This window comes from Pleurodeles waltl, chromosome 4_2 (assembly GCF_031143425.1).
Source record: "Pleurodeles waltl isolate 20211129_DDA chromosome 4_2, aPleWal1.hap1.20221129, whole genome shotgun sequence".
Lineage (NCBI taxonomy): Eukaryota > Metazoa > Chordata > Amphibia > Caudata > Salamandridae > Pleurodeles > Pleurodeles waltl.
In genome coordinates this window covers 1,030,254,821-1,030,267,848 of record NC_090443.1, presented here as the reverse complement: position 1 = coordinate 1,030,267,848, position 13,028 = coordinate 1,030,254,821, and the positions used below count along the sequence as shown (strand labels likewise).

Here is a 13,028-nt window from a genome sequence, read left to right as displayed (position 1 = left end):
CAAGCAAAGTCTGTGGTCAGGCAGGACCAGAACGTGAAAGTAGGCATCCTGCAAGTCTAACACTACCATCCAGTCTCCAGGGCAGATATGACCTGAGCGAGAGTGAGCATTCTGAACTTCTCCTTTATGAAGAAAGGTACCGGAGGTCTAGGATAAGGCAAAGGCCGGTGTCCTTTTTGGGCTCCAGAAAGTAGCAGGAACAACCACAACCTACTTCTGGTACAGGGAACCTTTCTATGACTCCCTTGGCCAAGAAAGCTGTAACTGCCTCATGGAGAAGTGCCAAGTGATCATCTGGCATCCAGTAGTAAGATGTGGCATAGCCAGAGAGGCAGTCTTGAAGGGGAGGGTGTAGCCCCTTTAGACTATTTGCAAAACCCAACTGTCGGTTGTGACAGATTCCCAGTGGGGCAGGCGATGGTGAATCCTGCCTCCAACTGGTTTGGGATAGAGCGACAGACCAGGAAGGCTTGGAGCTGCAGTGGGGATAGAGGTGGACTTTGTGGACCGCTGGCTCCCTGATCCACGGCACCTGGGATCCTGTGTCCGCAGCCATGCAGAGGCTGGGCAGCATGTGCTGCGCCTAGTGGGATAGTGATGTGGTTGGTTTCCCCTTCTCCAACCACGATAGGGGTGAAAAGTGAACGGAGTGGGGCGAGGTGCTGCTGCAAGGCCAAGGGACCAAACCGTAGTCTGAGACTCCTTTAAGCACCTGAGCTCCAAGTCCACTTTGTCTCCAGAGAGAGGAGTGCCATCGGAGGAAATGTCCATAAGTGACTGGACATCCCTCGAAAAGCCAGATGTCCTCAACCAAGCATAGGGCCATAAGACCACCATCAATGCAACTGACCTATCCAGTGAGTCGATCGTATCCAGCCCATAATGTATTGTGAACTTGGCTGCATCTCTCCCATTAGCAACAGCTTGAGAGAGGATGGCCCGGGCCTCCTCCAGGACCTGTGGCAGCACCTGCACAACTGTATCCCATAGGGTATGGAAGTAGCAGCCCAAAGGACATGTGTGTTCATTAACCACAATACCAGACTGGAGGAAGAGAACAATTCCTCCCCCACGTGATCCAGTCTTTGATTCCCTATCTGGGGGTGCGGATTGGAATGTGCAGGATTAAGGAGCCTGGATGACAAGGCTCTCAGGCATAGAGATTGGAGTTCGGAATTTAGGGTTGTTTGGTACAGGATGATGGTGGTGGGTGATTGTCCTGTTCACAGGAGCTCCGGAGGACCGGGAACCAAGAAGGACATAAGTGAGAGATTCATTAAATGGTCAGAGTGGTCCTGAGGTGAAAGCCCCAGGCTGAAGCTCCTCAGCCAGGAGGTTCATCATGACTGCCACAGAAGGTAGCTCAAGGCCAAGGACCTCAGCTGCCCTTCTTACCACCATAGAGTAGGACGCACCCCACACTCCTCTGTAGCTACAGTAGGGGGGAGAAAGCATGCCAGCATTAGGGGAGAGACCCAGATCCCTAGCTTCACCCAGTTCCTGTGCCCAGTCCTAGTCAAGCTCTTCGTTGGAATTCTGAAGAGTTCAGTGACACCTCCACTTTTCCCCGTACCCATAAGAATAAAGGTCAGGATCCAACCTGGGGAATGTAGGCCCCATTGAAGATGAAACTGGCGTCAAGCAATGTCAGGCCGGCTCTGCATCAGTCGGGATTAAGTATGGGACTGGCATTGGCACAGAACCAACAACTGATCCAGAGAGGCCATCTGGAGCCAGGGTTGAAGCCTCCGGCGAGTAACCAGAGGTGGCCCTCTACTACCCTACTGGGCCCACAGTAACAGGAGGGTTGGTCTGCCCAAAAATGAGGAGCATGGCCTCAAGTTTACCAGAGTTGGGCCGAGCAACGGGTTCAATCGAAAAAAGTTTGCTATTTTAATTCTTGTGACCTGAATGTCCCAAGGACATAGAATGGGGCGAAGAGTGGTGATGGCTCCACGAGTGGTCTCATGACCTTCCTCTTGAATGAGACTAGGAGCAATGTGGAGCCAAGCGTCGGCTGCCATGAGCTTTAGGGACTTCTGCCCCAAAGCCTTCAGGTTCATGGCCAGGCACTCTGAGCACGACTTTGGGTCGTGGTCGCGCTCCAGGCACCACAAGCATGCGAGGTGCAGATCAGTCACCAACATGTGGTGACATGAGTCGCACAGTTTAAAGCCGGTCCTGCATGACATCCTTGACACAAAAAAGGTGTCAAAATATGAAACGGTCAAATTCAGTAAAAAAAAAAATAATAATAAAAAAAAATATGAGTAAAGTTCTCTTGATCTGCACGTAAGCTGGTGCGGTAAGAAAACCGACATCTGCATGTCAGGTTGGTGACTACATACAACTGTGATGTAGTCACAACGAAGGTGCAGTCGACTGACGGCACCTGATGGAGTACAAGGGTGCTGTTTGAAGAAAAATCTCTGGATCCTGTCTGATGCATGTGGGAAATTGTAAGGTAAGGAATCTGCACCTGGAGGTCGATCAGATAAACTGATCAAATAAGAAAATTACTTTTATCTTGGAATGTCAATTTTCCCTGACATCCCCCATGCCAATAGTTTTCATATAAGTTTTTATTGCTCTGTAATTTGTGAACTGAATAAAATGTCTAAACGTCATACACAATGCATAGGGAATGGTGAGGCCTGTACTGCAATTAACCACTCAGCAACCTAAGACTAACACCCCACAACCCCACCAAAATATCCTAACGTGTGTAAGATGATTCAGGGCATGCAAGTTAGAGTATCCCCAGGCTTGCACCAGTTGTGCTACCCTGGAGGTCCCTCATGTAAAACATTTTCCTGTGTCTGCCACTAGAGACTGGCTGAGCAGTCGGGCACTGCTAGCCAGAAATGACTTCCCCTGTACATCTGTGCAACTCACCCGTCTGGAGGCCTACAGAGTCCTAAGTCAGGGTAGAACATTTGACACAGGCTGAACATGTACTTTACATCGGACAGTAGATATGCAAAACCAGTTTTTACTCAAAAAAAGACTTGGTTGCTCAGTTGGTAAGTACAGGATTACACGCTGACGCCCTGAGCTGTGCTAACTCAGGAACAATGCAACCAAGGTGATGTCAAACAACTGGTTACTTTAAGCCCAGCTTTTGTACAGCTGCCACCTTGTTGCCTTTAAAATTCGTGCCTTTCTGGGCACACATGGAGGCTGTTCACAAGACCCCGTTCTGCCCTCCTGGAGAATCATGTCAATGACTTAGGAAGGAGAACAAGGGATTGCAGGCCAGGAAGGGGTTACCTCACTCCTGCAGGAAATCACTTGGGTGTTAGACCCAAAAGGCAGGCTTCAAAGGAGAAGCAGTCTTCGAAGGGCAGATGTGTCACTAGGGAGGAGGACTGCCCCACTGTTTAGGTAGACAAGCTGGCATGGGGAGCAGAAGGGAGAAGGGGGGGGGAAACCAGTTGCTAAACTTGTTTCCAAGAGGCGTGTAGCCCAGAGGTTGCCACACCCCAGGGGTGAGCTATAGAGGTCTGAACACCCAGTGGTCTTGCCATCTTGAGTGGGCAGAACGGTGCATCCTGAGATAGCCAGATGCTGCACTAGAGGAAGTGGTCACCAGGTGGGTGGGACCATGGTAGCCCATTGGCTGCCAACTGCATTCAGCAGGAGGGCATTTTTTGGGCATAAAGGAGGCACCCAGACAGGAGATCAACTGACTTGGAAGAAGGAACAAATGACTGCCTTGCTGCACTGAGGGACCAGCAAAGAAGTTGTACCGTTGAAGACTGCACCTGCTGGCTAGTAAAAAGACTGTGCCTGCTGTGTCTTGCTCAAGGAGAAGCTGTCTCCAGAACCAGAAGTCTGGCCTCTTGTTCACAGCAAAGGCACACGACAGCTGAAGCCTGCTGGAGAAAGTTCATAGCCCAAAGCCTTCAAGTTGCTACCACTGTCACTGTGCACTACCTGCAATCAAGACCCAGCACAGAGTTGCCTCCAAGTTCACCAAGCCCAAGATCGTCAGAGAAGAGTCATCAACCCAAGAAGGAATGGCCTGTGCCTGCAACACCAGGTGGTTGATAGTCCAGTGAGGACTGGACTATGCACACTGTGGAGGGGACCTTGTGGGAGATCAACCCTGCAACATCTTCCCTGCAGGAAGACCCATCATCCAAGTCACATCCACAGCATCCTCCATCCCTTGCAACAAGGCCACTCCATAGGAATCTATTGCAATGCAGATAAAGTGCCTAGAAGTGCGTCTTCTGTAGTGTTATCTTTTGAAGACCTTGCTGGTCTCACTGACTAGCTCCCTGCTGCCAGAGTTGGTCACCCAAGTACCTGACCACATAGAAAAAAGAAAGAAAAACCGAGTTAAGTGTCAAAGTATCCAATTTGTTGAATTTGTCAAGGTTTATCCTGGTCGAGTGAAAACGCTGCAATTTATTGCTTCTTGTAATATACATCTCTGGAACGGTTTAAAAAAAAAATATATATATATATATATATACAAAAAAAAAAAAATCATAAATTGAATCAGATTGGAGCCCTGTATCCATTTCGTCAATTGTTTTGGTGCCGTTTACATGCTTTAGACCGTTTCCTTTTTAGGTTTTGCTCAGTGCCAAAGCTAAACAGGATTGAGCTGAGTGTTTGACAGGTGAAACCTAAGTGGTCCTAAAGAGGCTGGTAAGTATTACATGGTGAGGTTGTACAACCACACTATACAGTACACACACTCCCTCACAAGAACCGTGGCAACTGCTTATGTAAACTACCATGGTCCTCTATGGCTAAAAGGAGAAGTGCTGAAAAGGGCATTGCGTTTCAATTCCTGTCGCAGTAGTTCAACTGTTCCCAGGACACACATTTAAAGGATAGCAGGAACGGAATGGCTCCCACCTACAAACTGAACAGTCTGGTGTCAAAGGAGTTTGAATTGGTGAGATATTCGGTTGCGGAGACCAGGACTGCCACAGACATCTGATGCATGGGATTCATTCAAGAGAGGAGATACAAGGCCTCTTGTGCACTTCCCCCAAAACCGGACAATAAGAAAGGACAGCTGACATCATGCATGTTTGTAAACACTTGTAAAGGAAAGGTGCACTCATTGGAAATATGTGCAGTCCCAGATAAAGTAAGTCAGCAGAGGCAACACAAATTTAGACACTCGCTTTTCAGGTCTCACGAAAACACTTGCTGGAGGATTGTGGATCCTCCGAGGAAATAACCAATTTTTTTTTATTTTTAAAGAAAAAAAAGATGGTAACCACGGTATGGTTTTGCTGTTCAGACCAAGTCTAATTTGAGCCGGTTAGACACTGTCTGGATATCTGGGACAACAGATGAGACTGGTCTTTTTATCCACTTTCTGCTGAAATGGACACCAGCTGCTCAGACTGATCCCACTGATCTGCTGGGGGAAGAGGTATGTTTCAGATATGGCAGGCGTGGGCATTTAACTGGAATCCGCAGGGCACAGCTTCTGGATTTTCTCCTATTGAGCTCCTCGGTAGGAGGAGGGTGCCTGGACTTTCTGCCTCAAAGATTTCACAATATGGAGGGCAACAATTTCTTTACCAGTGTCACCCAGCAAAGTTTACAATGTTCCAGGCACACTTGTGATTAAGGATTAAAATATTTTTGTAATGCTGGTTCTTTACCCCCGGTTGGTTTGGCTATTTGTGTTTTCTTTACATACTTAACCCATCCAGTTTCCTCCAACTCCATAAACTCATAAGCTTTACCCCCTTCTGATGTTCCGCTTAAATAAAACCTGTGATCTGCCTAGAGACGGTCTGCTACGAAAGGTAGTGGCTAGTGGACAATAGGTTGTCACTCACAAGATAATGAATACTTGTTTGGTCACCATTTTCTTCCCTCTGGGCAAATTGCTATCTGCCAAATTACAGGGCAGACTGCACGAAGCAGGAGTTTGAAACCAACCCACCTAAGCAGGCGGTCTTCTTCCTTCGTGACGGTCTCCAAAATAGACATAACACTGGGCACTCTATTCTGCAGCAGCAATTCTCACCACCCATAACATATGACACAATTGCACCCACACTGTTAGTCGATGTTAAGAGAACGCGTTCCTCCCACCGCCTAGGCCCGGCCCCCCCACCCACCAAAAAGGTCCAAGAGAAACTGGAGCTCCTCTGTTCACTTTCCACCAGATCATGCCCAGCCAGAGCTTTAGCAATGCCAACTATACACAGTTCCGCTTCTGGCAGAGGAACCATCTCGACAACCCAGTCATCAGTATAACCCACACAAGCACAAAGGTTCTTAGATAAATACCAGTAGCACTCAGACACTTCCACTGAGTGAGCACAGCTCTGCTAAATCATTTTAGTTTATATGGATACACTATGCATCACTGAAAGCCCTGTGTATGCAAATGGCAGTTTGTAGGCCAATGCGGCCTATGCTATGTTAGGCAACTCTGCACCATCAGGGATCGGTGTACCACAGCAGTCAGTGTCGGGTAATGCCACACTGGCAGGCAGTCCAAGAGCAGACAGCTGCCTCAAGGGACCTCAGCAGGAGGTCCCTTCCATGAACTGTGCAAAGCCCCCATGTGGGACAGGCTGGGGAGCAGCAGCACAAGCTTGTTTTGCACAACTCCACTCCAGAAACATTTGTAAACGATGCTAATGAGCAGGACTTTAATTACATACAAAGGGCCAAAACCTACAGGGCCCCCAGACAAGCATGAGACCAGTACAGTTAAGGCCAGTTCGTTAAGGGTGGACAGTGCCAGAAAATTGTATACCATAAACCCTATGAAAATATAGGGATCTGAAATTACTGCACTTAACATGGATCACACACTTGCACCCCCGCCCCCATATCAACGTTTCACTTCACAGAAGGCTAAATCTTAATGTAGCAAAATAACTTAATTTAAGGCACTTAATGTTTTGCAACAAGGCAATTCGGGAGCTCTGTCAGCTCACTACAGTTTGATATTTCTTGATCTTGTAGCGACACTAAAGGTAATTTAGAGCTCTGGGGCGAAGGTGTCCCAGATCAATTGAATCAGGTCACGCTTTCACCAAGGAGCAGGTCAACCAGATGCATTTTTGCTTTGGGAATTCCTTTGGCTCCAGATAGGCAGAGTGACTACTTTGAGCACCCTGCCCTACTAACGCTTGAACGGTTAAAACTTATTTCACCAATACAAACTAATTGTTTAAATGTCTAAGTATTGATCGTGCACACAGCTATTCATATGGTGAGTTATACCAAAGATATGCACCAGTGGAAATAAGCTATACTGACTTGGTAGAAAATTGTGTGTTTACATTTAGGTAGCAAAAAAATATAAATTAAGAAACAACGGAATCTACAACAAATTATATAAGCCATACGCCAAGCTTCACAATGAAAGGGTAACAGATTGGTTGCTCTGAGAAGTGCGGTATTAGAGGCAAGTACCAAGTGCTCCCCTGGGAGAGTCAGTCTCTCATAAACATTGTAGTCAAACACTCCTCGCCAGAGGTATGCAGTAAGTATATGGATCGGTCATCCATCACCATCTCAGCTTGCAGAGCACCTTCTATACCATAACCACTGATTGGCCCAACAGCTACCTCTTGGAGAGACTCTGTATGCGACGGGTCGGTAGGGGGCGCACTCTCCACCATTACTACTCCCACATCAGCTCTGTCAGGATGGGGTGGAAGGTGGCTGACACTGATCACTCAGTGAGGGGGTCTCAGAGCTGCAAGACATGGCAGTCACATTTTATTTCCTAGCACTGTATATCCAGCTGCACCAGTTAGCCTGGAGGGGCCAGGACTCCAGTGGCTTGACTACCCACACCTGGCTTGGCGGGTCCTTTCCTGAAGTGCATTCAGATCATACCACTATTTGATCAGTTCTTGACTAGCCCCCAACTCTTGGTAGACTTCATGTACTAGGTGATCTTCGACCTTTGCCCCAGCACACACGCCAATCCAGTTCCTCCCAAAGAACTCATCTGCAGAACCATCCTGTAGGCGAAAGGACATGGTAACAGGACATCCCACCTCCCCCCGAGGGCGGGTTTCTAGTTAATGACGCATGACCGTCGCATCCCTGTCCTTAGAGAGGAGGTCTAGAGACGTCAGGAACCAGCATGCCTATAGCGGGTGGTGACGGTCACTCCTTGCAACTAGGGCACCCTCCATGTACCCATCTTCTCCCACTGGTGCACCTTTCGTCACAAACCTCACACTAGCACTCCTGTGGACTGTCCGCCGATTCCTTGCAAGGAGCGGGTCCCCTCTTGGGAGCTCGCTGTAAACAGTCAAAGTGAAACACCTTTAGAGAGGGATAAGCTGCAATGAACACTGCCTCCGCTCCGACGCCTCCTGGATCGCCCAGTTGCAGTTTCCAAACTTTAGGCTTTCAGTTGACTTTGTGGGAAGTACATGGCCTTGGTGGTTTTTGGTATGACAGAGCTAGATACAGTTTTCAGGCTTGTTATTCTCAACTGTGCACTAGTGAGATTAATTTTGTGAGTTTCCTTCTATAAAGGAGAGAGGTGATATCTTGATCTGTTCTGCACACAAGTGAATTAAAGCTCTGCATGCAAGTGTCTCTGCTTCCACAGATCTCCTACATGGTAGAAGGGTGGAAAACAGTTTGTACCTTGGGCTGAATCAAGGTCACCAGGACTCAGGCTCTCTTTTTTGCATTCTGAACCTACCTCACGTAACTGGAACAGTAACTGAGCCTCCAAGCATGATTCCTCTGGTCACTGAAGAGACTTTTTACATTTTACCCAGACCACCTAACCTAATACGAGAAATGCAATGCTAGGATGCGGTGGTAGGCTTCCGTTACCACTGCTTCCCTAAAGTATGGTGTTGAGTGAGATGTCAGATGTGCAGCAGATTAGCCACTGAGGGGGAAGGCGTGCAAAGGTGAGTATACTTTAGTAAGCAATTTTCTTTGGATGGAGCTATGCTCCCTCCCCGACCCCTTAATGACCGGTTAAGCAGACCAGCCAGTTACCCGGAGGAGAGCCCGCTTTTGAGGGGAACTTCAGGGGAGGGACAATTTAAGGCCTGGGGCTGAGATGTGTCCTTAAGGCCGGGCCACACTGGCTGCTGCTAATCAAAGAGTGCCTGGGAGAGGTCCCTCAGGATGCTGGAAGGCATTTACCACTGCAGACATCCAGCTTTGAGGTCGATGATCACTCTTCTTCCCCACTGAAGCTTTTCAAACAGTGCCTGCGAATCCAAAGCTCAGATTCCAAACATCTGCATCAAGACAATTCAAGCCTACTCAACCGCCAGCCCATTTTTACAAGGAAGACTCAGGAGTAGGTATCAACGCTACCAGAACTGGCATTCATATGCAGATGTGTCAAACAATATTTAGTTTAAGCTGTTATGGACTATTTTCCACTAGTTTCTAGTTGATATTAAAGGTGATGTTTATAACTTTGCTTTCTTGTTGTTGACAGTTTTCACTAGAGTAGTTACTGCACCACTCCGGCTGCCCCAGCCTCCCTCCTACCGCAGAGGAATTTGTGGTAACTGCTAAAGCCCCACATTGGCAGAGGAAAATTTGTGAGCAATCAATATGCACTGGGAGCGCTTGGCTCACCCCCCACATCCAAGCGCTGTACCTCATCAGCAGGACCCCCTCTATCCCACAAGTCTCCGTACTGGAGCATCACAACACTAAGCAGGTAACAGGCCTCAAGTTCTCTAGAGCGCCCTCTGCAGGTGGGTCACTCACCGTGATCCTCAGCTGCTGCAGGTTAGCGAAGTGCAATCTGTGCTGGTTTACCAGGCAACCGAAGGGTAAATGTAGGCAGCCTCACCAGCACTTCCCTAGGACGAAGATTCAGGTCTTCATATTCTGCTGCCATGCTTAGTTGCAAGAGTAGGGCTTGCTCTCTATGGTACAATAAGATCTGCCCAACTGTCCTGTTAAGTCCACCCTCCATCTCTCAGGATGTAAGCAGAGACTCGGTTAGCCACACCTATCCCCCACAATACGGTGTTCACTGCCCACCCCAGCCAGATTTCTAAAATGACTCCAGAAACCCAATTATTTTGAGTATTTGTTTCTGAACTTTTCTGGGCAGTTACTCCTTTCTGCCCCCTTCGCCGTTTTTAGTAGACAGTGCCTAAGGTCAGAGAAAGCCTCAACATCTCACAGCAAGCTAGTTCAATCAGAGCAGCCTCCAAGCTGGTGTCAAAGCAGACATCCTAGGATGGGAGGATTAAAACAGAGGAAGCCTCAAAGGTTGAGCATTCAAAGCAGGGGCTTGAATTTTATAGTAAAAGCTACTTTGGTTGACAAAAACCATCCAGAGCTACGAATATTAGAATTGTAATACTGACCACAGCTAACAAGTTTACATGTTTGTCTTTCAACTTTCAGTTTTTGTAAGCTGGGTTACACACAGGGGAGCTACTCCTGGGCAGCTTGAGATCTACTAGTAGCTCATGAGCTGCCGGTTTGAGACCCCCTGAGAGAGTGTCCTATCTCGAAGATCAAAAAGGTTGGCCTTGCATGGAGAAACTAGTACCCTGTCTCGAAAACCTTTTCCAAAGCAGTCCCAGTACTTCAATCCAACTTATTACAGGATTACAGTTGATCAAAACACACCATGCTATAATTAGTATCGGAATAAAAGCTCGGCACTTGACATGTTTACATGAGATCATGGGGCATAGCGACTTGAGGCAGAAAACTGCTTCGGATGAAAAGCACATGCCACTGTTCCACTCAGACTGGGCCTTACACTCCGAAGGCTTACCAGAAAGAAAAGAACCTGTACAAACAGTGAGAGGGAGAGTGCAAGACCCACCTGCACAGTGCACAATGCTACAGTGGTAAACATCCGTCAGGGCTGTTTACAGTCAGATCAGAGGCCATCCTGAAGGGATTAGTGAAGGGAGAAGTCTGAGGGCAGAGGGTTCTGCACGACTCACACCCCCCCCCCCCCCCCCCCCCCCCCCAGCTGCAGCTCTTGGGAGAGCGGCTTTAGCCATCTGTTCACAGTTAAATACAATCATTAGATTCTAGAATTTCAAGCCCATAAACCTGGTTCAAAAATAATCATAAATACAACAGTGATACATAGCATAAGAGACTGCCCTACGGTGCAATAACAGCCAAGACTTGCTCGGAAGGGCTTTGAAGAGCAGTGTCTGGGTCACCTACGTAGAGTGACCTCTGAAGGCAGTGCCCACTGGTCGGGCCATAGCTCACTGAAGGCGGATGTATGGTGGATGCTCTGCTTGCTGGACCGAGATGCAAGGGCGTGTGTGCTGTACCTGTTGTGACTGTCCGAGGGCAGGCTGGAGTCTGACCTTCACTAAAGCCAGAGTGGAGACGAGGTACAGGAAGTGTCAGCAGAGGCGACGACAAGCGCTAGTCGCACCCTCAGCCTCTGGACGGACCGGGTTAGAGCTCTTCCTCCATGTGCAGAACACCTTAGCAAAGGTCCCCGATCCCCAGACGGGTCACCGCAGCACGGACTGAGTCTGGGCCTCAAGGACGCCGAGCAGTTTCAGGAGGCGCACGGGACGACGTGCAGCCAGTCTCTAAGACGGGGCGGACATGAGAGGCTGAGGATACAAAGCTTACAAGGGGAGTGAGCTCCCAGTCCTCCATCACGGGGGGGCATTTTGTTTTTAAACACTTAATGCAAAAGTGATCAGAACGAAGGAGGCTAGACCTGAGCAACACAGGACATACAACAGCTTATAATTCCGAGGACAAAAGGGTGTAGGGAATTATCTTCTGTTCAGCAAGAATCAGCTACGCACAGGAGGGATGCAGAGGGGTGCGTCTGCGGGATGGGGGTTTCCTAAACGTGTACTGCAAAGGTGATCAGGCATGGGAGGCGAGATCTGACCCACCAAAGACGCACAATGAACCACTTACATTTCAGAGGAGAAAAGTGTCTGCCATTAACTTCTGCACAGCAGGACTTCCAGAACGATGCACTGAGTGATGAGAAGGAGTAGGTCTGACCACATGGAGACAGACTGCAGGTGCCGGTCTGCACAACTGGTGACTAACAAAATACACTCTGGGCATCTGGGTCTCCCTAAACGGCTACAGTATCCACAGCGCCTCCCTTGATCAGGTATGGACCTATCCGATGGGACAGTTCCCACCTTTACCCACCTTGCACCCCCATGGGGAAGTACCTAGGTTAGTCTGGACCAGTACAGGCACTGGTTATCGAGCCCCAAAGCACAACGTGCTCACGTGGGGTGCATTCACATGCAACTTATGGCTTAAATCAGTTCATTGCCATCCATGTAGAAAACTAATGAAAACAACTTCCATGCGGTATATCAATTTGGATTTCTGGGGAGATCGCTAATTTAATGTAATCTACTCAAGAGCAGCGGTTGCTCAAAGGAGATGAATTATTCCCTAGGACTTCCAGCACCGCTTACTGCAAAAGCCCATGATCCTCAGCCAGCCAGATTCAACCCAGAGACCCGAAAGATGCCCTATTTTCAAGCTTCTCACCCCTGCCCAGAGCGCCCAGGTACGCTATGTGCAGAAGGTCGCAGCACAGTCTGCGCGGCAGAAGGTCGCAGTCGCAGCACAGTCTGCGCGGCAGAAGGTCGCAGTCGCAGCACAGTCTGCGCGGCAGAAGGTGATACGCTTCCCCATCAATCTCCACTCAAGCAGGCGGGATGATCCAGAAGCGACCAGGCCCATCAACAGCCATCCTTCAGAGCGTCTACCACAGCTCCTCCTTTCCAGTGTGCCCGCGCAGATGCCAGGAAGCTACCCAAGACTGCTGCCCCCCCCCCCCCCCCCATCTACACCCCCTTATTACAAATACCTGGAAGCGGGAATATCACCACCCTGGGGAAGCCAATGCACTGATCTTAAGCCCATGTCCAGAGTCCTCTATCCAGCAGAAACCACCCAAGATCCATAAAAGACTAACTCACCTCCCCCACGTATTGTGTAACCATTCAATCTCAGAGTCCAGCAATTGGCTCCATCCATAACTCACAGGACCAGCATATTCTGTGAAGCCCCAACAGCTGCTTGTTACTCTGCTCACAGCAGTG

General features: G+C 48.8%; 1 protein-coding gene across 1 annotated transcript in view; it reads right to left on the bottom strand.

The window, feature by feature from the left end:
- The window catches only part of PPP1CA (protein phosphatase 1 catalytic subunit alpha), an 86,984-nt gene that overhangs the window by 34,857 nt on the left and 39,099 nt on the right, over positions 1-13,028 (bottom strand). The window lies entirely within an intron of this gene.